This window comes from Lissotriton vulgaris, chromosome 7 (genome assembly GCF_964263255.1).
Source record: "Lissotriton vulgaris chromosome 7, aLisVul1.2, whole genome shotgun sequence".
In the NCBI taxonomy this organism is placed as follows: Eukaryota; Metazoa; Chordata; class Amphibia; order Caudata; family Salamandridae; genus Lissotriton; species Lissotriton vulgaris.
In genome coordinates, this window is record NC_141695.1 from 873,676,081 (window position 1) to 873,701,996 (window position 25,916).

The following is a 25,916-nucleotide window of genomic DNA, read 5'->3' on the forward strand; positions in this document are numbered from 1 at the left end:
AATCGTTGTACATTTTTACTTGAAAGCATTTTATGCCCTACTTGTTTTTGATTATTTTCACAGTTGAGATGGACTAAAGCTCCATAAATTGGCAGATTGTGATGAAGGGTGAAAACCTACTCTCCAGGGGTAGTCCCTTTCCCTGTCATTTTCTTTGAGTTTTACCTGCCACAAGATAGGAAGGCTAACAGACCTTCCCAATGGCCTTTCCATTGGGGAGAGGAAGAGGAGTTGTCCTAACGGCTAGGGCAGTCGACCTCGAATCTGGGGAACCAGGTTCGAGTCTCGGCACTGACACTGTACAACCTGTGATTCTGGGCAAATCACTTAATCTCCGCAGTGCTGATCAAAAATGAATGTGTGTCCTCATGTAATGCAACTGGTGCTATGTAAAGCGCTCTGATATTTGATACTGGGTCAAGTTTGCGCTACATAAAAGTCCATAAAAAATAGATTTGATGTCACAAATGTTCTATAATCTCCAGGCCAGAGGTGGTCTCTGTGTTATATGGTTTTGATACGCTATAAAATCAAGGATTCTTGTATAGCTTTAAAAAGTGTGTGCTACTCTGCTCCTGTTTGATTTTTTTATGACCTCCCAGGTTATTTCACCTATTGAATTCAACAATCTGTGAGTCCACTGGACATACTCTATGATTTTACTATATTGATGAACTGATCATATTTCTCAGAATTCCAAAGAAGGGGACACAAAGTACAACCCTCCTTTAGTTGCGGATGGGTTTGGAAAGGCTCTGCTGGCTCATACACATGTGAAAGTCACTGAGAGGGAGTAAGGCTTCATGGACTTGTGAGGACATTGCAGCTCAGATTGCCCAAATTGATCTTAAAATCACCAATGTGACCAGGGGTTAGGGACCTGCAGAAAATAATTCCACATTTGAGTATGTGTGTGTTGAGTCTGCATTATCCCTACCCTACCTGGTCTTAGAAATTATATGATCCACATTACTACTATCAACATTCTAACTCTTATCATTTGGAAAAGCACGTGGACTCTATGGTTCTCTCCCAGTGGTTCACTTACTTGGTGGGAGATTGATGTTGCACTCCTGAGATGGACTGGTACTCTTCAATACGCTCTTACCAAAGACTCTTCCTCTGCTGGGGTTTGGCATCATAGCAGGTGCTATTGGGTTCTATACCATCACCGGCAATAGGAAACGCCACAATGAAGGGAGACCGTCTCTGGTCTTTCTTCCCAAGACATTCCAATATAGTATGTCAACACAGACTTTTTCAAGCAAAATCATTTCCTGCTGATGTTGTCTTGGAGCCAGGGTTTAGTCTTTTAGCTCAATCCAAAATGGCAACTTCTTCTTTATATCCAATTAAGTATTCCCAATCCAACATTGCTGTAATTCTCCTTCGCCACTAGCCTTATCCCCGTGAAACATACGCAGACTCTTCTCAGACTGAGAACAACAAATTCCAGTGCTTGTGTAAGGGACTGTTCTGACCGGGTTTTTGTTCCCCTTTTTGAGTGAAGGTGACTTTAGCCTGCTATCATTCCAAATAGGAGGATTAGAACCTCAGACCTCGCCTATTTACTCTATTCTAGGGCTTATAAGCTTATGTTAAGGGATAGATTCCTTAGTATTAATATTAATCCGTCCTTTTGTAAGGTTGCTAGTATATTTCTGATGGAGTTATGCTTATTTCGGGCCTTGTAGGCCTCGAACGGCAGAGACTCCATCTTTCTTTCTGCCTCGGCTGCTTGAGATGCTTTTAGGTCAAATGTGATGTTTTAGTTATAAGGTGTTGTTCGCTTAGAGAGAACCGGCTCAGGCTGGCCCTTATCGAAAGACTGTATTTTTCTTCGTGTCGAAGACATAACATCAGGCCGGCCGACTGAGAACGTGTCCTTGGCACGGGGTGGTACAGGAATTTGGTGGGCGGCAGGTTACTGGCCGGAAATTTCCATGCATGAACAAGGTTCCATATTAGCGAAAGCACGGAGAGTTCAGGAGTCAGTTAGTAGACGGCAGCTAGTCGTTAGCATTATTGCAGTTAATCAACTTAAGGCAGACAGTCGCCATTTTGAAGTCCGAAAAAGACAGAGGGCTGATACTCTCTCAGAAAGATTGAAGTTACTTTAGTTGGAGCAGCTGGCGAGCTTTGATACTGAGATCAGAGCATGCATAGTGAAGAAGCTAGCGGAGCGAACGAATACCAGAGAGGTAGAAACTAAGTTATAAGATCGAAGTCGGAAGGTGAAGATAGTCCGTGATCGAGAGGAGAGAGAGGAGTAGTGCAGAACAGCGAGAGTGAAACAAACGAAACAGAGAATAAGAAGGAGGTTCCAGTGACTTGGAGGGGAGCAGAGGAGACAGAGCATAGCGGTGCAGACGTGTATCTGTGACTGCAGGGGTGATCCTAAGAGGAGCCAAGGCACAGACGAGAAGGGAACCCAGATGACAACTGAGTCCAGACTTCGCACTCATAAGGTGACGTCGACCCTTTCTTATCAGCATGCACACACATTCTAATTCTTTCTTTTGCTTTTCAGGCTATATGTTATATTGCAGTATTATATTGTTGTTATAATTTACTATTGTTTAATAAAGGGACCCCAGTTCTTAGTGAACCATTGTGTAACTGTTGTTATCCTATAATAAAGTTAACCTTTCTTCTAGTCAGATGCTGTTATGCTGTTATGTGGACGGATGCGTCTCCCGTCCGGGTAAATGGTAACTGAGCAAGGGAGCAGGGAGCACTTGAATCAGAGAATAACCTTTGCATATTGTAATTTGGCCATTCTTGTGTGAGAGGATTGAACTGTCTATCTATCACATAACCTATAATATTGCATCCCCAGTAGATATTAGATACATATAGGGAAACTTCCCAACAGAGAGAGAGAGAGAGCTGAAGGTATTCATAGGACAGAGATTGCCGCTAGAGAGAGAGTGGCATTAGTGAGAACATTGATTGTGATCAATGTGTATACCCACAGGATTGTGGCTTGTGAGAGCCCCGGAAGGACACGGTGTATAGTGAGATCGCCGCCAGGGAAAGTGGCGTTAGTGAGAACATTGATTGTGGTCAATGTGTATACCCACAGGATTGTGGCTTATGTGAGAGAGTGAAAGCACTGGGGGGATACGGTGCCTATACCCACAGGATTGTGGCTTTTGTGAGCACTGATTGTGATCAGTGTGTAATGGTAAGTAATCGGAACTGCCCCAGGGTAGTCTAGTCTGGGCCTATGTTGCCGTGAGACTATAAGGTATGAGTGTGGTGTTTTAGAAGATCTAAGCTTGTATATTGCTAATTCCCCATCCTTAGGTAGGTACCCAGGTGCCTTGGTAAGTAGGTCCTGAGGAGGGAGGTGGTTAAGTTTCGGCTGGGTTGGTGGTGTCTTGGTGAACTGATTCTATCTGGTCCGAAAAACCGGTCGTTACAGGGACAAAATTCCAGCTGATATTGTTTTTTAATTTATCAGAGCCTATCAATCAGTCAATCAATCATTTATAGAGCATGGCAAATCACCTGTGAGGGTATCTAGGGACTGAAGCTACGGTTGCTGTGTGGAGGTTTGGTAATTCAACCATCCAGGTCTTTAGTAGACATGGGCAGAAAATTCGTTCAGCTTGTGGAATTTGCGGATTTTTGGCAATTTCGCGGTCCGCGAATCACGTGAAATTGCCCAAAAATATGCAATTTGCTAGTTGCCGAATTTGTTTTGCTTGGTCACGCTTCAAAAATACAATCATGCGCGCATGGCGTTGACTTACTGTGATTCTGAGTTCGGCAAGTTGTTTTCCTGCCGGTTTGCGTGCGCTGCGCCATTTTGGATCTGGCTGCGTGATCGCGCTAGACTTTTTGACCGCGAGTACGTCATGGAGTCCCGCCATCTCGCAATGCGAGACTTTGAGAATGCAAATTCGTCATAAGGGCCCGCGTTCACGCATCGCGAGAGAAAACAATTGAGAATATGTAGATGCGACGCGCAGCTGACATCCGGCGGGAGATTTGAACAGCTCGCTTTCCCGAAGTCGCAAAAATTGCAATTCTGCACAAGAAATCTATCGCCGGCAGCATCAACCTTCTGGAAATGATGATTTGCATCAGAATAACTCCTCAGATTGACATTTGGCTGCACTTTTTTGTGCAAGGAGTCCATTTTGGGGGGGGTGGGACGAAGGAAGTGCCCCAGAGTCTCCAACGGCCTGTTCCTGTCCAGCAGGCTCCTCCTAGTGCTTTGTCCATGTCCTGGTCACTTTTCATTTGGATCTGGAGCTGGAAGGATTACTCTTTGTGGCTGCTGCTAGATATTTGTATTTGAGGACTTTTTGTTTGGATCACTTTTGAATTTGAGATTTTACAAGAAGTTGGTGTTGTTTGTTTGGGGCATTGCAGTTGCTGCAACTACAATTTATAAACTTTTTCACAACTTTAAAAAGAAAATATTGTGGGTAGCCACAGTAAAAGTAGGCCCGGGGTAGTCAGTGGTGCATGAACCAAGTCTTTCTGTGGGGTCTCTTGAATTTAAACATCATTTAGGGCATGGATGGCATTGGATTGGGGTGATTTTTGTGTGTATTTCGATTTTTGGGGTGTTGTTGGGGCCTGGTACAGGGCCTGGCCATGTGGGTGGGGGCCATTTTGATGCCTGGTCCAGGGCCTGGGCATGTGGGTGGGGGTCTAGGGGCCATGTTGAAGCCAGGCAGTGTGCTTTGTGCCATAGGCCTGCACCCAGTCAGCTTTGCTTTCATCCATTATGCCCAGGGGTACACAGTGGTGCATTAACCAAGAATCTCTGTGGGGTCTCTTGAATTTAAACATCATTTAGGGCATTGATGGCATTGGATTGGGGTGATTTGTGTGTGTATTTCGATTTTTTGGGTGTTGTTGGGGCCTGGTCCATGGCCTGGCCATGTTGGTGGGGGCCATTTTGAGGCCTGGTCCAGGGCCTGGCCATGTGGGTGGGGCCATTTTGATGCCTAGTCAAGGGCCTGGCCATGTGGGTGGAGGTCTAGGGGCCAGGCAGTGTGCTTTTGTGCCATAGGCCTGCACCCAGTCTGCCTTGCGTTCATCCATTATGCCCGGGGGTACTCAGTGGTGCATGGACCAAGTCTTTCTGTGGGGGTCTCCTGAATTTAAACATCATTTAGGGCATGGATGGCATTGGATTGGAGTGATTTTTGTGGGTATGTCGATTTTTTGGGTGTTGTTGGTGCCTGGTCCAGGGCCTGGCCATGTGGTTGTGGGCCAATTTGAGGCCTGTTCCAGAACCTGGCCATGTGGGTGGGGGTGTAGGGGCAATTTTGAAGCCAGCAGTGTGCTTTGTGCAATAGCCTGCACCCAGCAGTCAGCCTTGCTTTCATCCATTATGCTCAGGGGTACTCAGTGGTGCAATGACCAAGTCTTTCTGTGGGGTCTCTTGAATTTAATCATTTAGGGCATGGATTGAATTGGATTAGGGTGATTTGTGTGTGTATTTCGATTTTTTGGGTGTTGTTGGGACCTGGTCCAGGGCCTGGCCATGTCGGTGGGGGCCATTTTAATGCCTGGTCCAGGGCCTGGCCATGTGGGTGGGGGTCTAGGGGCCATTTTGAAGCCAGGCAGTGTGCTTTGTGCAATAGGCCTGCAACCAGTCGGCCTTGCTTTCAATCATTATGCCCAGTGGTACTCAGTGGTGCATGGACAAAGTCTTTCTGTGGGGTCTCTTGAATTTAAACATCATTTAGGACATTGATGGCATTGGATTAGGGTGATTTCATTGTGTATTTTGATTTTTTGGGTGTTGTTGGGGCCTAATCCAGGCCTGGCCATGTGGGTGGGAGCCATTTTGAGGCCTGGTCCAGGGCCTGGCCATGTGGGTGGGGGTCTAGGGGCCATTTTGAAGCCAGACAGTGTGCTTTGTGCCATAGGCATGTACCCAGTCAGCCTTGCTTTCATCCATTATCCCCAGGGGTACTCAGTGGTGCATGGACCAAGTCTTTTTGTGGGGTCTCTTGAATTTAAACATCATTTAGGGCATGGATGGTATTGGATTGGGGTTATTTGTGTGTGTATTTCAATTTTTTGGGTGTTGTTGGGGCCTGGTCCAGGGCCCGGCCATGTGGGTGGGGGGGGGGCATATTGTGGCCAGGCAGTTTTTGCCATAGGCCGGCAAGCTTGCAGTTGCGGGCCAGTAGGCCTAGGGTTATGATGAATGGGTGCATGAAACAACTCTCTCTGTGTGGTCTCTCCTCTACTAATTTAAACATCCATTTTTGATAAGAATTGCAATTTTTATTTTGGGTCTTTCCGTTTTTGGGTGTGTTGTGTTAATAATAATAAATGACAAGTTGCAATAGTATTAACTGAAGCACGACATGTGCAACATTTATTTAAGTGATCTTCCTCTGGCTTCTTTACTTTTAGGTGCACAAAGACTGAGAACCAGGAATCATCCTCATCATCATCACTTGTTGTAGTGCCAGGAAGTAGTCCTGCTGCGGTGTATGCACAACGTCACGTCACGTCACGTGTAGCCACAGACAACTCTGCAACTCGTGCAACTGCGTCCTGCTGTTCTGACATCTGAAGAAGATGGGCCCAAAGAAAGGTGGCCGTAGCTCCTCTACCAAGAAAGTTGCCAGTGCCACTGCCAGTAAGAAGGAGCAGAAGAAGCAAGTGGCGCCACCTACCAAGGACACTGGTGTGCCGACCGACACTTTTTTTGTGAAAAAAAAAAATTTGTCTGCAGCAGCGGTGCCCGCCGGGGACCAAGCTGGGAGCAGCACCTCCGCTTCATTGGTCTCGATGCCACCACACCAAGTCAGGCTCAAGCCCTTTAGTGCCGCAGAGGCAGCCACTTTAATTGCTCTTTCACCATCGACTACTGATGATGGCGTTGACTCATTGCAAAGTAGCATCCAATCAACGCAGGGTGTAACTCATCTGACGAGTGTTCAACCACAGCCGTAACGACAACCACAGGTGCAACAAGGAGAGGCGCAAGGAGAGGAGCAAGGAGAGGCGCAAGTAGAGGCGCAAGGAGAGGCGCAAGGAGAGGTGCAAGGAGAGGCACAAGGAGAGGTGCAAGGAGAGGCACAACTGCCCACAATGCTTGTTCCTCTAGAAGTAGCGGCACATGAGGAAATCGAGATTCATGCGGAGGTATCAGCCGAGCAAGCCACTCCTGATGATTCTTTGTCTTCCAGATCCCCAGCAAGGAAAAGGAGGGCTAGTACAACTTCTTCTTCAAGCCCCCTTCCTTCTGATGACCTAGATCTTGATTGGCACCCACCAATTCAGTCTGAGAGGGAGGCACACCATGAGCCAACAAAGCTAGGTAAAAGGAAGGTTCCCGCAAGGCTTTCAGTTATGGGTGATGACGAAGAAGAAGTAGAAGTGGTGTATTCTGCTGCTGATGAAGAGTCTGACGATGACGACCCAGTCATCACAGTCGTCACTCCAGCCCCAGCGGGCATGCAGCAGACAGACATTTTTACCCTATCCCGAAATGCTGCACGGGATGTGGGCGGCGTGGCACTGGTACCACCACCAACACAGATAACTACTACACCAACACGACCTACAGCTTCATTATTTTCTCCTCAAAAGGGCCGGCAAGGACCTCCATTCAGCTCGACCTCCATTACCTCAAGTAGTGGTGCTGTAAGTGCACAACAGAGACAAATTCCACCACCCCATCCTCCACTTTATCTGGCATTGAATGTGGCACCTCCACCACCACCACCAGACATCTCAACTCCCCAGTTTGGGACTTCTTTAGTATTAGCAAAAAGGCGTAAAACCAAGTTATTTGTTCGATTTGTAAACAAGTAGTTAGTCGGAATAAGCTTGGTACCAACTATGGTACCGGAGGCCAGGGAGGTCATCTCCAAAAACACCACAGCATCCAGTGGGAGGTGCACCTAAGTAACATCCGGAAAGCCAAAAGTACAAATCCAAATCTAGGCATTGATATTACATCTGATGACGAGGAGCTGATCATGCAGGGGGGAGGTGAAGAAGCGAGAGACATTTTTTCTGGTACACACAGTACCCCTGGCAGCATCACTGCAGTTGTAGCTCCCACACCCTCTACCCCAGCAACATCTAGGAGGCACAGTAAGAGTCTGGTAGAGACAACAATGCAAAAAGTACATCAATGAGCCTAACTGGTTGGAAGAAGTCTGGATCATCATCACATATGAAAAAGGTCCAGACCACCATTAAAAGCATGTTTTGGTCGGAGGCGCCATTTGAACGCAACCACCCAACGGCACGTCTGTATAATGCAATGCTGGCAAAAATGTTAGCGCTGGACCTTCTCCCTTTTTCTTTCATGGAAGGGGTGGGTTTTCTAGAATTTGTGGCAAAAGTCTGCCCTAAATGGAAGGTTCCGACCCGGTCCTATTTTGCCAGAGTTGCGGTTCCAGCACTACATCAAGATGTGGTGGACGTGATTGGGGCAGCTTTGCAGAAGTGTGCTGTTCACACTATCCACCTGACAACAGACATGTGGACCAGTTGCCAAGCCGTTGATGACATGTGCATCGCTGCACACTGGGTCTCTTTTGCGGGGGTTAGAGAGAAGATAGCTACATGTGTTGACAGTGTCACAATTTTTCAAGCTACTCGAAAACATGCAACAATAGCCATGTTTGCCATGGAGAAATTTCATACTGCAGTAAACATTTTGGAGTAGTTTAACAGTAAGGTCTTTGAATGGCTGCATGCAAGAAAGCGCATGATTGGTTATGTTTCCACGGATAATGGCAGTAATATAGTTAAGGCCATGGCTATTTCAGAGTGCTGAGTTTGGCGCACAGCATTAACATTATTGTTCAAGATTTCTTGAAAAAAGAAAACACAATCAGCAAGTTACTGACCACCTGCCGAAGAATCTGCACACATTTCAGCTATTCTTTTAAGGCCCGGAAGCAGCTGAGGATCATTCAACGTGACTGTGGAGTGCCAGTCAGAGGACTCATCCAGGAGGTGGCAACACGTTGGAACTCAACCTTCTACATGCCTGTGCGTCTGTTTGAGCAGTACTTGGTAATCAATGAGTATGTCTTTCACGCACGGGCTGCTTCTATGAAAGACATGAGGCTAGAGGTGGAGGAATGGGACCTAGTTAAAAGCCTGACAGTCATGCTTCGTCCTTTTGAGGTCTTCACCCGTGAAGTGAGCAGGGAGGACTGTACTTTGGGCAAAGCTATCCCATTGTTGCGCATGGTGGAGCACCAACTGAAGGCGGTGTCTTCAACGTTCCACGTTGATGCTGAAAAACAAGACGCATATCGGTTGGCGGAGAGCTTATTAAGCCGCTTACTTGACAATGTAAGGCTTAAAGCAATACATTCAGACCAACAATACATTTGTGCCACTATTTTGGATCCACGGCACAAAAAGGCAGTGGCCAGCAATACATTCATTCCTTTTTCTGAAGCAGATGGTTCCAAGTACAAACATTGGCTAGCTCTGTCAGCCACTAGGTTCGAAAAAGAGTGGCAGGAAATTGAAGGAACCACCACAAGTACTACTGAACCAGCAGGCCATCCGGCGTAAAGGTCCACTTCTGTGGCCGAAGGCAGTCACTTTCCCTCAGAGCCGTTAACTACACCAGCAACCGTATCATCCCCTGTACCAGGCCCAGCCATAATACTTGTTAGAGCCGGCTGTCTCTAGTTGGCAGAGGTATGCACTTCTGACAAATAGGGACACTCCTTTTCTAGTCAGGGCGAGGGGATCACACCCTTTGATAACCCCTGCTCACCCCCTTGGTAGCTTGGCAGAGCAGACAGGCTTATCTCAGAGGCTGTGTGTTAAGCATTTATGACCACATACAGTAATAAAGTAAATACACTACAAATGGACACGACACAGTAGTATTATAAAAATAAGGATTTTCATATAAGGCTTAGCACAAGACCAAATAACGACAAAAATGTACACAATCTTAATAAATACTCTTGGAAGGGGAAAATAGTTCAAAGGTAGTTTCTTCTTTAGCACAAAGTCTTTCGTATCAAAGCAACTCTTCTTCCTGGAAACACAAAACAGTTATTAGACAAATGCTCCCAAGCAAACAAATCATAAAGAGCTTCATAACTTTCCACTTTGCTGCCCTTCACCCAACCATCCATGGCTCTGCAAAAATAAGACACATACTCAACCCACGTCGTACCAGGCAACTTCTTACATTCTCTAAAAGCTTGTCTGTACTTTTCGGGGGTTAGGCCATACCGCAACATTAAAGCATCTTTCATATGAGCATACGACATCCTATCCTCAACAGGCATGTCTAACAGGGTATCTCTTCCCTCATTCACAAAGCGACCCCACAACCCCGCTCCCCAATCTTTCTCAGGGACCCGGTGGGCCAACAATGCTAACTCATATGCTTTAAACCATTGACCATTATCTTCATTCTTATGATAATCTTTGATGACATCTTTGGGAAAATAAAACCTACTTTCTGCAGGCCCAGATGGGATGCTGCCACCAGAGGGATTCAACTCTAACTTCTTAGCTTGGATCTCCAATTCCCTCAACTTGGTATCACGCTCCAAAGCTAACTTCTCTCTTTCAAATTCCAACCTTTTGGTCTCCAAATCAGCTTCTCTTCTACCTCTTGCATTTTCTAACTCCAACTGCCCATTTATCTTTAGCTCAAATCCACCCGAGTGACTTACCGCACTCACCTATAATCGCTATATAGGAAGTCAGCCGGACAGTGGAGAAGAATAATAAAAAGTCTTTATTAGGCCAAACAACACTCATATGAGAGGGCCCTGTCCGTCCTCACTCCTAGGAGTGCGAACGAGAGGACTGACTCTCTGCATCACAGCAATACATTATAATGCAATACAGTAACAAGGGGTACGCCCCTTGTGGAAAGTTACCGAGCCTCAGACCAGTGGACAATGCTCTCATACAGCAGGCATCTGCACCTGCAAGGGATACATTATTATCTCTGCTCAAGGCCATGGAGCTAGGCTTCGGCGTCTCTGGGCATGAGAACATTACTGATAACGAGACTTGTTAGTTTCGGCCACAGTAAGCCGAGAAACGAAAACTGCTGTCTTAGTATATTTCTGTATTCCTGCGGGAGGGGCATGAGCGAGCAGAGCCCGCAGGCACAGAGGGTTACACAAAATGGTGGCACACAGGCTAAGCTAAGAAACTAATATGGTCACACATACATTTGAATATAAGCAATGAGTGAGAATAGAAATTCAGCATAAGTGCATATACGAACTGCACTAGTTAGTCATATGATGCTAACTCGCACATCATCATAGGGTAATTAGGGCATCGAAAAGTGAATTCTATCAGACCCTCCTTTTAGCATCATTGGCTAACTATAGCCTCATTTATTTGCAAAAGGTAGTGCCGACATCCATTCTAGGGGCAGGACTTTATTTCTTTAGTCTAGAACATCTTCTGCAATAAACATTAACCAACTTGCATCAGCAGGAATTTCAGTAATCATAGAAGTGGCATATTGACCAGGTAACTTCTTTTTCGGACGTATATTTGCAGCACACATCGAGCAACATGGAGGGAGGCAATATATGCAAAGGCAGCAAGTCAGAATTACACTTACCACACTGACCAAACCCATCAATATTTTCCAACCCCAGGAAGAGAAGGCACCCCAGAGCCACCCCTGTAGGGACCATGTCCCATTATCCTGATGTAGTTCAGTCGCTAATCTATGTAATTTTTGTACTGCCAAGTTAACAGTCGGGGCTGAGTCAGGTATATAAACACAGCAAGACGTCCCGATGACGTGACAGGCCCCGCCCCTATCGGCCAGCATGACATCAAGCACCATCCTGTTCTGGATCGTAAATAATCTCATGGCCTGAATCTCGACAGATATGTTAGTCGTAATGTCAGCTTCGGTGAGAACTACCTTTTCCATTACCCTAGACAGTCGTCTAATAGCTCTGCTGTTAAATATTGGACCCCAGAAAGGAAGCAAACCCTTAGAAAAATCAGTCCATTGTTGATACGAGGTGTCTGTCTGATCGACGTCATGTACCTGAAGTCCCTCCTTTTACGCTGCTCTTGTGGCTGCTCCTGAGGACTGGGGAATCGACGATGAGTTTTGTGGTAATCGGAGGGAGCCACATATACAGGAGGAATCATGTAGGCTAGGTAACACACCCCACCCCAACCCTCGGGCAACCATAAGTATCCATTATCTCCACACACGAAATAGATGCTAGGTGGGGCAATCAAAGAGGGACTGAGAGGCAAGCGTATCGAAGCAGTCACATTACAGGAGCTATTACCGACTTTGATGGGACCCCTCCCCTCTATACAGAAATAAGGAGAAGGACCTACCACTGCCAAGGGTATCGGAGACTTGGAACTGTTGTTACCCTTCGGGGGATGTCTGTAGGACAGAGAAGCATTCAATTTCAGGAAACTTTCCCGAAGTTTGTCAGTATCATTTGGTGTCAGGAACCGGCCCAACTTTTTCTCACATGTCTCTATAAATTTCTGATCAAAACGTCCATCAGTGTATATTCGTCCAAGGGATGATGAAGGCAGAGGGCGTACTCGCATTGTCATAGTCCACCCCCTATTCTGCAGTCGGGGGGTCAGGGAATCTGGCTGCTGGAAATATTTAACAAGGCCTATGAGTGTATACCACCCCACACAACTATTCACTGGCGTCAAAGGGAGGGCAAGAAATCTGTCTTTCTTATAGGCAGCAGAAGGTAATAACCCACAGACCCAGCAATCTGTCAGGTTGGTAGTGGCGTGTGCATGGTGCAAAGTCTTAATAAAAACATTGTCTTTATAGCCCTTTCTCAACATTCTTTCACCATAATCAACAGTAATCATATTATGTTCAGGAACGGCAGTGGGTGTGGGTGCAAACACATGAACGGGGTAAGCTTTATCCAGGAAAAACAATATTCCAAGAGTCACTAGAAAGGCAATCAGAATAATAATTATAACCACTATCTTTCCCTTTCGGGAAAGGGCCAACCAGGGGGAATCAGGCTCAGGTCTCGGAGGAGCTGCAAAGGGCTGCTCCTCATCAGGAATGGGCCGCCCAAAGGGATACATTCTTAATATCCGTTCGAAATATATCAAAAATCAAAAATCAAAAATGAAAAAAAAACACTTCTGCTAAAAAAATAGTCCCAGACAATCCTCAACCGGCCAGAGGGGTTCTTCAACCCTTAAAAGGGATCTTCTCCCTGTGTCCTTCAAAGCCTCACAGGCAGGCTTTTACCGTCCATACCTAGCTCCAACGTCGCTGTTCAACAATTTAGGAAACAAAGGAAGCACTTAATTCGGGCCCCGCACCACTCTATAGTCTCATAGCACACAATCTTCGGCTAAACACCAGGGCTCTTACAAGTCCATCCCTACCACTAAATCTTCTTATTCAGAATGTCCACTAAGCCCTTCTTCCAGTGTTTAGTCCATCATATTTCAGCACTGTTACTTATTTTCTTCGGGGCCTCAAATTGTAGCGGGTGCTCCCTGGCACTTCGGGGTCAGTGAACAAAACAGGTGAATCTGTGGCAGATGCTGAACTCTCTGGTGTCTCTTCACTAGTAGCAACAGGAGTGGTAGAGCTCGCTGAATTCTCTATTCCGCTTCGCTCTTCTCCAATCAGTGAAGCATCCGAGAAAGGAACATACCTCGGAATTGACTCATTCTCTTCGTCAGCGATGCCATCCTGTACCCATTTGTCATAGGGCAACGGGAGCGGGACTCTTTTAACATGAGAGGCATGCGTCCACGCCTTCCTTCCGTCGATCCGAAGTGCTGTGCGCGTGGTGAGGAGCACCTGGCGCGGTTCCGACCACCTCGGCTCCAGACAGGACTTCTGCTGATAATTCTTTATGACAACCCAGTCCCCTGGGTTGATGGAGTGTCCAGGCCCCTCCGGCAACGGCTTCAGAGTGTCTGCTACCTGCTGGTGAATAGAACGAAGATCTTTAGTCAAGGCATACAGATAATCTGTCAACAAAGGGTATGGCACTTCAGAAAAACATTTTGGCCTGGGCACTCCCCAGATATTGGCCGGACGGCCAAATACCACCTCGTGGGGGGAGACGCCCATTTTCGCATTCACAGTGACTCTCGTTGAAAGCAAAGCTAAGGGAAGGGCGTCTGGCCAACGGAGACCTGTGCTCTCACATATTTTGGCCATCTTTAGCTTAAGCGTACCATTAAACCGCTCCACAAGTCCTGCTGCCTGGGGATGTAAGGCTGAATGGAATTTCTGGGAAATTTGGAGACCTTTACATATTTGCTTCACTAATTCTGCATTAAAGGACGTACCATTATCACTCCAGATCACCCTAGGTAATCCGAAACGGGAGAAATACTCCTTTATCAACATTTTTGCGGTAGAAATGGCTGTGCAATCTTTCGTAGCGTACGCCTCCACCCACCTACTAAAAGCACATACGACAACAAGGACGTACTTCAAATTATTGACCCTTTCCATTTCGATGTAATCCATCTGGATCACCTCGAAAGGGAAAGAAGGGGGTGCAAAATTTCCAGTTGGGACAGGAGTACCCTTTCCAGGATTGTGTCTCAAACACACCATGCACTGACGAACCAAATGAATGGCCACTTTAGAGATATTCTTATTGCTCCACACTGGGTCTAGCAATTTGCTTATTCCCTTTGCACTAACGTGGGCAGGCCCGTGCGCCATCGTCACTACTGGAAGAACATATGCATTTGGGAGCAACCACCGTCTCTTGTCTGTCACATCTGTCCAACATTCATCCGCATCCAATCATCCCTGCCCATCCTTCCATGCTCTCAATTCCTCTTCCGTCGCTTTGCCCTGTATGTTCTTGACGCTCTGTACAGTGTCTGCGAACATGTGAATATCTGGGACCCATCTAGCTGGTCCTGCCACAAACATTCGTGGTAATTTTTCTCTAGCAGTCTCTTTTGCTGTTTCATCGGCGAAGGCATTGCCTCGTCCTACATCATCCACTATTGTCTTGTGTGCACTACATTTTATCACAGCCAATCTTTTGGGTAGTGTCAATGCCGTTAGCAGTCGTAATATCAGTGGGCCATGTTGTATGCGTTGTCCGTGAGAAGTCAGAAATCCCCGTTCTGCCCAAAGTCGCCCATAATTATGAGCCACGCCAAAGGCGTATTGGCTGTCAGTATAAACGTTCACATCTAGCCCCTCACTCAATTCACATGCTCTCAATAGGGCTATAATCTCAGCAGCTTGGGCAGAATTGTAAGGTATCCTAGAAGTCTCCACTACCGTCTGTAATGTTGTTATTGCATATGCTGCTGTCGATGTGCCATCCAGCAATTTAAAACAGGACCCATCCACATACAACTCCCCGTCTGGTTCGTCCAAGGGCCTGTCTGTCAGATCCACCCTCCCCCTTGTCTCTTCTTCGGTCTTAAACAAACAGTCATGTGTGCCATTGTCCTTTGTATCTGTGGGGATAGGTAGCAATGTGGCAGGATTCAGTGTAGCACACCTTTTGACTGTCACATGTGGTGCAAAAAGAGTCATCTCATAACCCGTAAGACGAGCACTGGTTAAATGCTGCGTCTGTGTCCTGTTCAACAAAATGTCCACAGCATGCGGTACCATGACTGTGAGATCTGATCCCAATACGAGCCCTGCCGACTGTCTTATAGAAACCGCAGCAGCCGCCGTGGCTCTCAGACAACTCGGCAGCGCTCTTGCCACATTGTCAAGCATTGCAGAGAAGTAAGCACAGGGTCTCTGCTTCCCTCCGAAACATTGTGTTAAGACAGACAGCGCGCAACCTTCCGCCTCATGTACGTAAAGAACAAAAGGCTTCTGGTAGTCAGGTGTCCCAAGAACTGGTGCAGAACATAAAGCAGTTTTTAGTGACTCGAACGCTTCCTGACATGCGGGGGTCCAGGGTAGGGGCTCGCGCACTTCCTTGGTAGTCAGATACAATAGGGGTTTTGTTAGTAACGCATAGTTAGGTATCCATTGGCGACAATACGATGTTATGCCCAAAAACGCGCGCACCTCTCGCTGCGTGTTAGGTACCTGCATGTTAGTAATCGCTTTTATGCGCTCTGGCGTCAATCTCCTCCCCACTTTCGAAAGGAGGTGACCGAGGTAGGTGACCTCCGTTCGACAGTATTGACATTTTGGAAGGGACACTTTATGCCCTCTTTTGGCCAAATGATGCAGTAATTTCACAGTAGCATCCCGACAACCCTGCTCGTCGTCCGATGCTATCAGGATATCATCCACATACTGCAACATGACGTTGCCAGGTGGAAGTTCCAGCTCATCCAATTGTGCCTTTAGAGCCTGACTATATATGCTCGGACTCTCAGTGTACCCCTGAGGAATTCTCTTGAAGCGGAAGCTTCGGCCAGCCAATGAGAATCCGAAGAGATAACGGCTTTCTTCATGTACCGGAATACTGAAGAAAGCATTTTTCAAATCTAGGACAGAGAAATATTTCGCAGAGGGGGGGATCATAGTCAATATTGTGGTGATGTCCGAGACCACCGGGTACTGTGGCTCCACTACTCTATTTACATGTCGCAAATCGATCACAAATCTATAAACATCAGGGGTATTATCAGTAGCTTCAGGTGATCGTCTCTTAAGGATAGGTAAAATAGGGCTGTTACATATGTTCGAATCTGTCTCTTCCACTACACCAGACCGTATCAAATCTTGTATAATTTGTAACAGGGCCTTCTCCCCCTCCCTAGGAATCTTGTACTGAGGGATCCTGGGTAATTTCGCTATCACCTTCACTCTTATGGTCACTGGGGCAATATCCATTTTACCTACATCTGTATCATTGACAGCCCACAAGCTGTCGGGTATGCCCTGGAATTCAGGTGGTAATGGGTCGTCTTTCGAAAAACACTGCAATGGGCGGGCAACATTCGGGCCCAAAGTAAGGTACACGCCATCCGGAGAACAATAGATGGTGGCATGTAATCTTTTCAATAGATCTAAACCCAACAAATTTTCTCCACAATTTGATGTCAATAGAAACGGTGAATCAACAGTAAAAGGGCCAATCGTCAACATAAGAGGTTTAGAAATGGGGCTAATCACCGGAGTTCCTGCAAAACCCACAGAGATGTTATTTTTGCCAGACAGAGCCGCCCCTGGGACCCGAGAACGAGCCACTGAACTTTTCATTGCACCCGTATCCACTAGAAATTTTTGTTGAGACCCCAATAAGTCTGCTTCGACATAGGGTCCCCTCTGATCAACTTCCATAAGTACTGGTCCCATGCTCTGTCCTACGCTGTCCTAGTTATGGGAAAACCCTGTCAAATCGTCCACTGAGTAATCATCGTTATAGTACTGACCACCGCCCCTCTGCAACTGTTGTCTGTCTGCCCCATTGTCAAAGTAATTGCCTCCCGGTCTCCCGCCTCCTTCTGACCGCGCAGCCTGTCTCCCAAAATCACCACTACCTCGTCCTCGTCCTCTTCCTGGACCGCCTCCAGACTGAAGCAGTGGGCGATCTCGCCACCAATGCCCCTCCTGCTTACACTTTGCGCACTGATTCGGTCCCAGCCTTTCCCTACTCTCACCTCTCCCAAAGCCGCCGCCCCGACTCGGCGCTGCACCCCTTCCTCTGCCTCTAGCCACTTGCTGCAACAAAACTCTTGTCTTTAGATCCTTAGCCTTCTTTTCCAGCTTGTCCTTACTCTCATTTTCCCTGTGTTCATAATATTGCGCCATACTGAGTATTCCCGAGGGAGAGGACGTTGTCCACGTGCTCTCCGACGCTTGCAGTCTAGCTGAAATTTCAGGCAATAAGTTCATGACGAACCTATTAACAAAAAGCCGCAATCCGCCATCTTGTGACACATCCTGCCCACTGAAATCTATAAACGTTTCCTCAAACCTCGTAAAGAAATCAGAGACCGCCTCATCCTTTTTCTGCTTACAAGCCGTCAACTTGTCCCAATCGACCTTTTTCGGGGGAATGAGAGAATGCATATACTTTATAATGCGCCCTGGCAAAGCTAATATCTCAGCCTTCGGCTTCTCCCCTGGCTTACGCTCCTTGTCCCAATCCTGCAACTCCTGCCACGTACCTCCTAACTCTTCCGTATGGTCAGTACCTTTCACTTGCCGCCACACATCAACCGGGACCAAAAGCCCGAAAAACAATTCAACATCAGCCAACGTCATCACAGTGGAAGACGCCGCTTCTGTAAGCTCTTTGTAATAGGCAGTCGGGTTCTTTCTAGAATCCGGTAGCTGGGCCTTCAATGATAATACCTCACTTCTCTTCCATGGCGTATACACCCATTGCTCCTGGAAATGCGCATCTATCCTGTCCCTGGTAACAGCCTTCGTTACTGGATCTAGCAACTCGGGGACCTCGGGATGAAAAATAGGGTGCACCTCGCGCATTGGGTGGAGACCTGGGAAATGGGGTGCGCCGGCAGAGGGTAATTCATTCCTGTATTGCAATAGTGCACGCAAACTACTCATCACTTCCTTCACCCCTGTGTTCGTTCTATAGGCTCCAGCCTGTATATCTCGTAAAACCGCTGGAGCCACACCTCCATACCCCTGCTCCCATAACGGTATCAATACATTTGACATGTGCCACAAAGCGTGTTGCTGCATCAGAGGCTCAAAATCCTTCATAGTGGACCAAATATCTTCATACGAATAAATATTATTCCTGGCCCACTGACATGCCTGATTAGCCACCATACTCTTTTCATCTAAACCAACTGTAGAACGTGTAAGCAACTTCCGTACCTGCGAGAGTAATCCACTACCTGCGCCTCGACTCGGCGTTAGCATCTCTTGACTGGGGGTGGTACTAGCTGAAACACTAGGGAGTGCCAAAGAAAATTGGGAGGGTGCGGGTGAGGTGGTCTGGAGTAAGGAAACGAGGGGTGTCGAGGGCGAAGATTGTTGGGGGGCACTGGTTGAAGGACCCGGAACTCCGCTAGCGGGGGCTGGAATTGGCAAAGAGGGATACAAAGACTGTGGGGCATAAGGGGCAGGGGGTCGGGTATTCAAAAGGTCTTCCATCTCATCCGGGTCGTCCTCTCGCACTACATAACTTTTATTTTCTTTCAACCTACAAAGTCTATCTGAGCGCTCCATACGTAGCGCATTCTCGTTTCCAACCTGTTCTCTCGCCTTCTGCGCCATAGTCTGGGTGGACTTTTTATACGCTTCTTTCTCATCTCGCAGCTTGCGTTTCCTGGCCTCTTTCTGCCACACTCGCAAAGAGTCGAACATACTCTGACGACTACGCCTAGCAAACAGTTTGTCTTGCAAGTAGTCCAACTTATCTTCATCGAAAGAACCCGTCAAAGGCCATTGTAAATCCACATTATCAGCAGTGTACCGGTGCCACAAAGTACCAAACAAAATCGGGACCAACCCATGTTTGACATACATATCAAAGCTTGGTGTCCCTTCAGGGGGTGCAGGTTGGCTCTCGGCCAGTCTAGTATCTGAGGGTCGACAACAGCATCCAAAGCATCGTAACTTACTAAAACACGGCATCTTCACTTCGGTGTGAAAGAAACACTTTGCCACAGACCACTTTACCTTGAGTCGCTAGCTCGAGCTCGTTCATACACACATATAAACATACATTAGGAAACCACGCACACACATATACAATACCTCCAAACACGTGTTACCAAATGGGACAAGGCCCGTCGACCAAGTCCTGGGGAACCTGGACTCTACCGCAGACCGAACAGTACACTAACTGTTCCGAGGACGGGGAACAGATCCGCCGCCCGTGCGGCACTATGGATCACTGCGCACTTTACCGCGGGAAACCCAGATCTCACCTCCACTGAACCACCACACTAGGAGTTCAGGGTAAGCACCGGAGTCTACCCGCAATGAGCCACGCCTTCACCACAGTACCACCCGGTCGGATCGCTACCAACAATTACATCTAAATACGTCCCCAACCTCGTTAAGTCTGTCAGAGCACCAACTCGTACTCTGAGTTCCCCGGAGCACACTAGCCCCAGGAGCACTCCGGCCCCTCAAACCATTAGAGACACTCTAGTCTCCCAGAACACTCCCGTTCCTTAACAATCACAGGTGGACCACTCACCTTCTGTAGGCGGCACCGACCTCTACCGTTCTCCACCTCCGGCTGCCAGGACCAACACGGTCAGCTTCAAGTTCCGCCTTCTGGACCCCGGCGTAAGATCCGAACCGGGACCTCTCCCGATCAGCAGGGTGGGGCAGCGCTGCGAGAACCAAGCTCGGCATCAGATGGGTACCCGGGCCCACCGTGCCGACCAGCGGGGTCCCCGGTCTTCTGCTACCCACTTACGGGTGAGAAAGATCCTTATCGCGGGGTCCCTATTCGGGCGCCATCTGATAAGCGTGGCTCAAATCCTCCCGAGTGACTTACCGCACTCACCTATAATCGCTATATAGGAAGTCAGCCGGACAGTGGAGAAGAATAATAAAAAGTCTTTATTAGGCCAAACAACACTCATATGAGAGGGCCCTGTCCGACCTCACTCCTAGGAGTGCGAACGAGAGGACTGACTCTCTGCATCACAGCAATACATTATAATGCAATACAGTAACGAGGGGTACGCCCCTTGTGGAAAGTTACCGAGCCTCAGACCAGTGGACAATGCTCTCATACAGCAGGCATCTGCACCTGCAAGGGATACATTATTATCTCTGCTCAAGGCCATGGAGCTAGGCTTCGGCGTCTCTGGGCATGAGAACATTACTGATAACGAGACTTGTTAGTTTCGGCCACAGTAAGCCGAGAAACGAAAACTGCTGTCTTAGTATATTTCTGTATTCCTGCGGGAGGGGCATGAGCGAGCAGAGCCCGCAGGCACAGAGGGTTACACAAAATGGTGGCACACAGGCTAAGCTAAGAAACTAATATGGTCACACATACATTTGAATATAAGCAATGAGTGAGAATAGAAATTCAGCATAAGTGCATATACGAACTGCACTAGTTAGTCATATGATGCTAACTCGCACATCATCATAGGGTAATTAGGGCATCGAAAAGTGAATTCTATCAACACACACAGTTCCTCTCTCCTGGTTCCTTGGCAAAAATAAAGAAGCACTGCAGGATTCCCCCCAGCAAACAGCACACCGGCAGAAGGGTTAGGCAAGTCCTTGGATCAGCAGGCCTCTTGTCCTTGGTTTCAGGGTTCCTTGTCAGAAGTGATCTGATTTCTTGGTTCAGGGGTCCTTCTCTTATACCCCTTTTCGGCTTTGATCCCTTTGTCCATGCAGGGGAATTTCCCAACATCCTGGGTCTGTTGTGGGTGGAGCCAGGCAGAAGCACCTGGCCTATTCACTGAGCAGGGCTGGGTCCTCAGACGCCCAGCAGGAGGTGGAGCCAGCATTGTTACTGGCAGGAGCAGAGCTATCGGCCTCCTGGCAGGAGGTAGGGCTAGGATCGTCCATGGTAGGCACAGAGCCATCAGCCGCTTGGCAGGAGGTGGAGCCAGCATTGTATCAGGCAGGGCAGGCTATCAGCAACTACTCTCCCCCTACTCTCAACGCAAATGTCCCACTCATCCCACACTGACTCACTCAGACCTCTGGAGCCACCCAGCTCCTGTCGCACACACGCAAGACCAGCAGAAACCAGAACTGGTTAGACAAGAAAATAGACACTTTCTAAAAGTGCTATTTTCAAACCCAGAGTCCATAAACCATCCACACCAACGGATGCCTAATTAAACCCCGAGTTCAGGGATACCAAACTCGACATTGCACCATGCTCCCCGAGTCATCTAGGATCATAGCATTAATAATCCCGGCGGCCCATTCTAACTACCGGAGAGCAGGTTACCTCGCAATAGTGAAGAACGAAGAAGGCTGTAGTTCACTATTAGGACATGCCAACTTGGTCAGGTGTGTCCTACCTTATACTTACAACGCACCCTGCCCGTGGGCCTACCATAGGGGTGACTAACATGAAGTTAAGGGAAGGTTGGAGGGACTGGCAAGTAGGTATACTCGCGCAGCCCGCGTGACAGTACCAGACTGCACGTAGGTCTTGCAATGACCGACCCGTAGACATTCTTTTACGAGGCCGCTCTTGTGGGTGGCACAACACGTGCTGCAAGCCCACGAGCAGCATTTGTATTTACAAGCCCCGGCACTCCTGGTGCACTAGACTAGGGACTGACAGTAAACCAAATAAGCCAAACATGGAATATAATCGATACATCAATTTAACATAGGGAGCACTTGCGCTGTGGCACTGATCAGCAATGGCACAGCCCCCAAAGCATATACCAGCAAAACATCGTAAAACAGTGGAGGCAAACAGAAAAAATGGAGGAGAGCCTCAAGCCAATGATGTCAGGTCTAACAATACTGTTGGAAGCGGATTGGATAACTCATCAAGGGTTTGCTCATTCCATTTTCGATGCAAAGGCAACAGATGGTACGCAAAGTGGAGCAACCCTGGAGGACCTTGAGTGGATGGTGCATGCCTATCTGGATGACCCAACAGAGGTCTTCTTTGATCAGAACCCATTGGTGTATTGGTATGGGAAAAGGCCTCAGTGGCCACTGATCACCAAGCTGGCTATAAACTATTTGCCTTGCCCACTCGCAAGCGTGTCTTCTGAACCTGTTTTCAGTGCTGCTGGTGCCACTGTAACTTCAAAAAGGACCCGCCTCTCGCCCAAAAATGTGTAGAGGTTAACAATGATCAAGATTAATCATTACTTCATACCACCAGATTACAAAATACGTGAATCCACGCAGGAAGAAGAGGACACCGACTTAGGTGACGGAAGTTCTTCTCTGTTAGCTGACCTACTCCCAGTTCAATTCACAGAGTTTGAGGATGAGCTCTACTTCCCTTACACCTAGGCTTGAAATACTGACTTTATTTTTATTTTTCATCCTTATTCACTTTTATTTCTGTGTGTCTTTCTTTGTTTTGCAACTTTTAGCACAACAAAACTCTAATCACAACAAATCCATCAGCAGCACTGTCTTCGTCTTATTTCCATATTGAAGGTGCAACTGTCTGCATTCCTGAAGTTCACAAGTTAACAACTCAGTCGTGCTCCTCTATCCTCCTCCTCCAGACTCCCCCTATCCATTTCCATACGCAGAATCGAGAAACTGTTGCTTCGTAGATGAGTCCCCTCAAAAGAAGTGGGACTGGAATGACTGACTATGCTGACTGTTACTTCTGAAATGAGAGGCTGCCCTGTGGCCCTTCACGATGCTGCCAAAAAGTGGAACAGGTAATGAATGATGAGATGGCATGCAGTGGACAACACTGGCTGTCTGGCTCTGGTGAAAGCAATTGCTGTTTGTTTGTTGTGCATGAAATGAATCCTATGTGTTCTGTTATTATTTATTCTTTTACACACTAAATGTAACTCGTCAACCCTGTTTACCTTGTTTAATGCAAATTGTACTTCTACTGCAGGGGCCACTACATTGCATTTTTTAATATGGAAAATGTCCTTGGACTCACTGTGTGTAGACTGTGACTGCATGAACAACATTGAGTTTGCCAACACCATGATGATGATGAGTCATGATGACCAAAGTTACATAATATCTTCAGAGTCACTCACTGGGATGAATGGGTCATCATCATCGATTTACGGAAGAACTATGGCCATTTTGTGAGTGGTAAACAGATAAACAAGTCAACAACAACCACAGCAGAACTACATGTCTGTCTAGTCGTGGTGTGGAGAGGTCCATCCAGTGTAGTGTTATGCCAGAGTCCAGACAGTGGTTCATGTAAAATTGCGGCTATGTGGCTTGCTATATAACATTAGATCTGCTTTGTCTGTCTGTGTCAAAGAGGTATGCTACATGGAGGTTGGTTCACCCAGTGGTGCCTACCTTGACCATCTGCATGGCCCTGGCATGCTGTGTGCTAATTATTATACTGGAAACAGAGACTCAGAGTAGGCACTTTAGAAATGATGCATGTATGTAATACTGTCGCCTCTGAAAGTGAAAGTGTTGTTTTTGCACTACACACCATACCTTATATTTTTCCTCCGGGGTGTTTTAATATCTCTTTCTGTTTTTCCATCGACAATTACAGCCCGTCACTTACCCTGTGCGATGGGAAAAACATTAACTCAGGCTTACCATAGCATTCCGCACTTCCGCATGCACCAGGCAGGCAGTGGACAGTGTGGTCACCAAGATTGAACGACTGAGCGCCCGATGGAATGGAGGAGTACCGCGAATAAAAGGAAGAGCTGGATACATGCAACTTCCCAATTTGACCAGGACAACTACAACATACAGTTACAGTATCCACTTCACTTGTCCTTATCTTTTAAATAATGTTATTGTTGTGAACTTCTATGAGTGTGACTCTGTGCGTTTGCCCTCTGCTTCAAATTCATCCCTACAGCTATTTGATAAGTTTCTTTGCTATTTTTAAAACCAATGTAATGTACTACTAAGTGTTTAGTCTCTCTGTGGGCAGATAGGCAAGTGAAATTGCGTAATTACTGCAGCCCGGTACTGTCTAATTGTTTAGTACTAGTTAGTAAGTTGTAGCATAAGTACTACTTTTCAGTAACCTAACCATCAATTTAGCAAACAACTTCATGCATGCTCTTCCTTTACGTCCCTTAAAAGATTTATGGATATGCTCGTATCCAAAGATGTGTTTTTCTTCATTTGTTGTTTGTCCATGATGTGTTTTTTTTCTCTCTTCAAAAAACGTTACCAAAAACCCCCATTCCCATCCATTTTTCAAACCCTAACCCTCTTCCCCCGGGCTGTGTAGTTTTCATTGAGGTGTGACTAAATGACACCAATAATTCCACACGCTTGCTGAGGAGGATAAGGTCAAAAGCAACAGAAAATCAATTTCAAGGCAGGTCAAGGAATCCAAGGATATACTCTTTTTCTGCTGGCCACACACCCATGAGTATTTGCAAATCAATTCAGAATTTCATGTCCGCCATTGAGTGGATTCATTAACAACAACATCCTCCTGCACGTGACGAAAGCTTACGCTGCTGTGTCCTTCAGTAATAGTTCTTGTAGTAGCCATAATCCACGCAACCAGAAGTTAACTTTTGATTGAATACTTTAGCATTGCTTAGGCTGCAATTTATGGCACTGTTCATTTTGTACTGTACTATGTACTATTGTACTGTTCTAATGCTCCTCAGGCCACCAATGTCTCATTTCCTTTTTTTTCATATGCTGCTTCTGCCAGTGTGTACCACTACTACTACCACCACAACAATACCAGTTCATCCATACAGGATTCCATAGCCAACCTTAATCGCCATTTGCCATGCAGCCAGCCCTGTGCCCAGCCCTATTCTCAAACACGAATCACAGGTAAGATAAGCATTTTGGGGAGGAAGAATAATGGAGTAGGAGGAGAGGAGAGACTGAGGGTAGTACTTGTAAAGTAGTACGACAATTGAATTCACTATCACTAACTCTGTCAGTGGCACATTTGTACAGATTTCGGCGATTACTTAGAAATTTGATTCAACCAGCCAGTTAAGTTTCAGGAAAACAAACGTACAGTTAACCCCCCACCTCCCCCACAAAACAGTAAAAGCACGTATTCTATGTTTAAGTCAAAATAAATAATTATTTCGACCCTAACAAAAATAAACTATCCCACAAGACCCGACTCACCCCCCTCCCTAACCCCAGCCAATGTCCATGAAATGTCCCTAAAAGTTCAAAAACCCCAAAGCCCAATTCCCACCCCCTAAAAGTCTTTAAAAAAGGGACAAGGGACAGTCTCTCTCTACTTTGGCCGGCGGTGTCCTGTGGCCAGGTGGTCACGCAGCTCTCTCCGGAGGGCCTTGAGCAGGGATTTCTGCCTCTCCACCTCCTGCTCAAGGTAGGCCACTCGCCGGGTTAGTCGGTGCACACGAGCCTTGCAGGGACTGGGGGTGGGGCAGCTGTTGGTTTCGCTGCTCGACAGCGG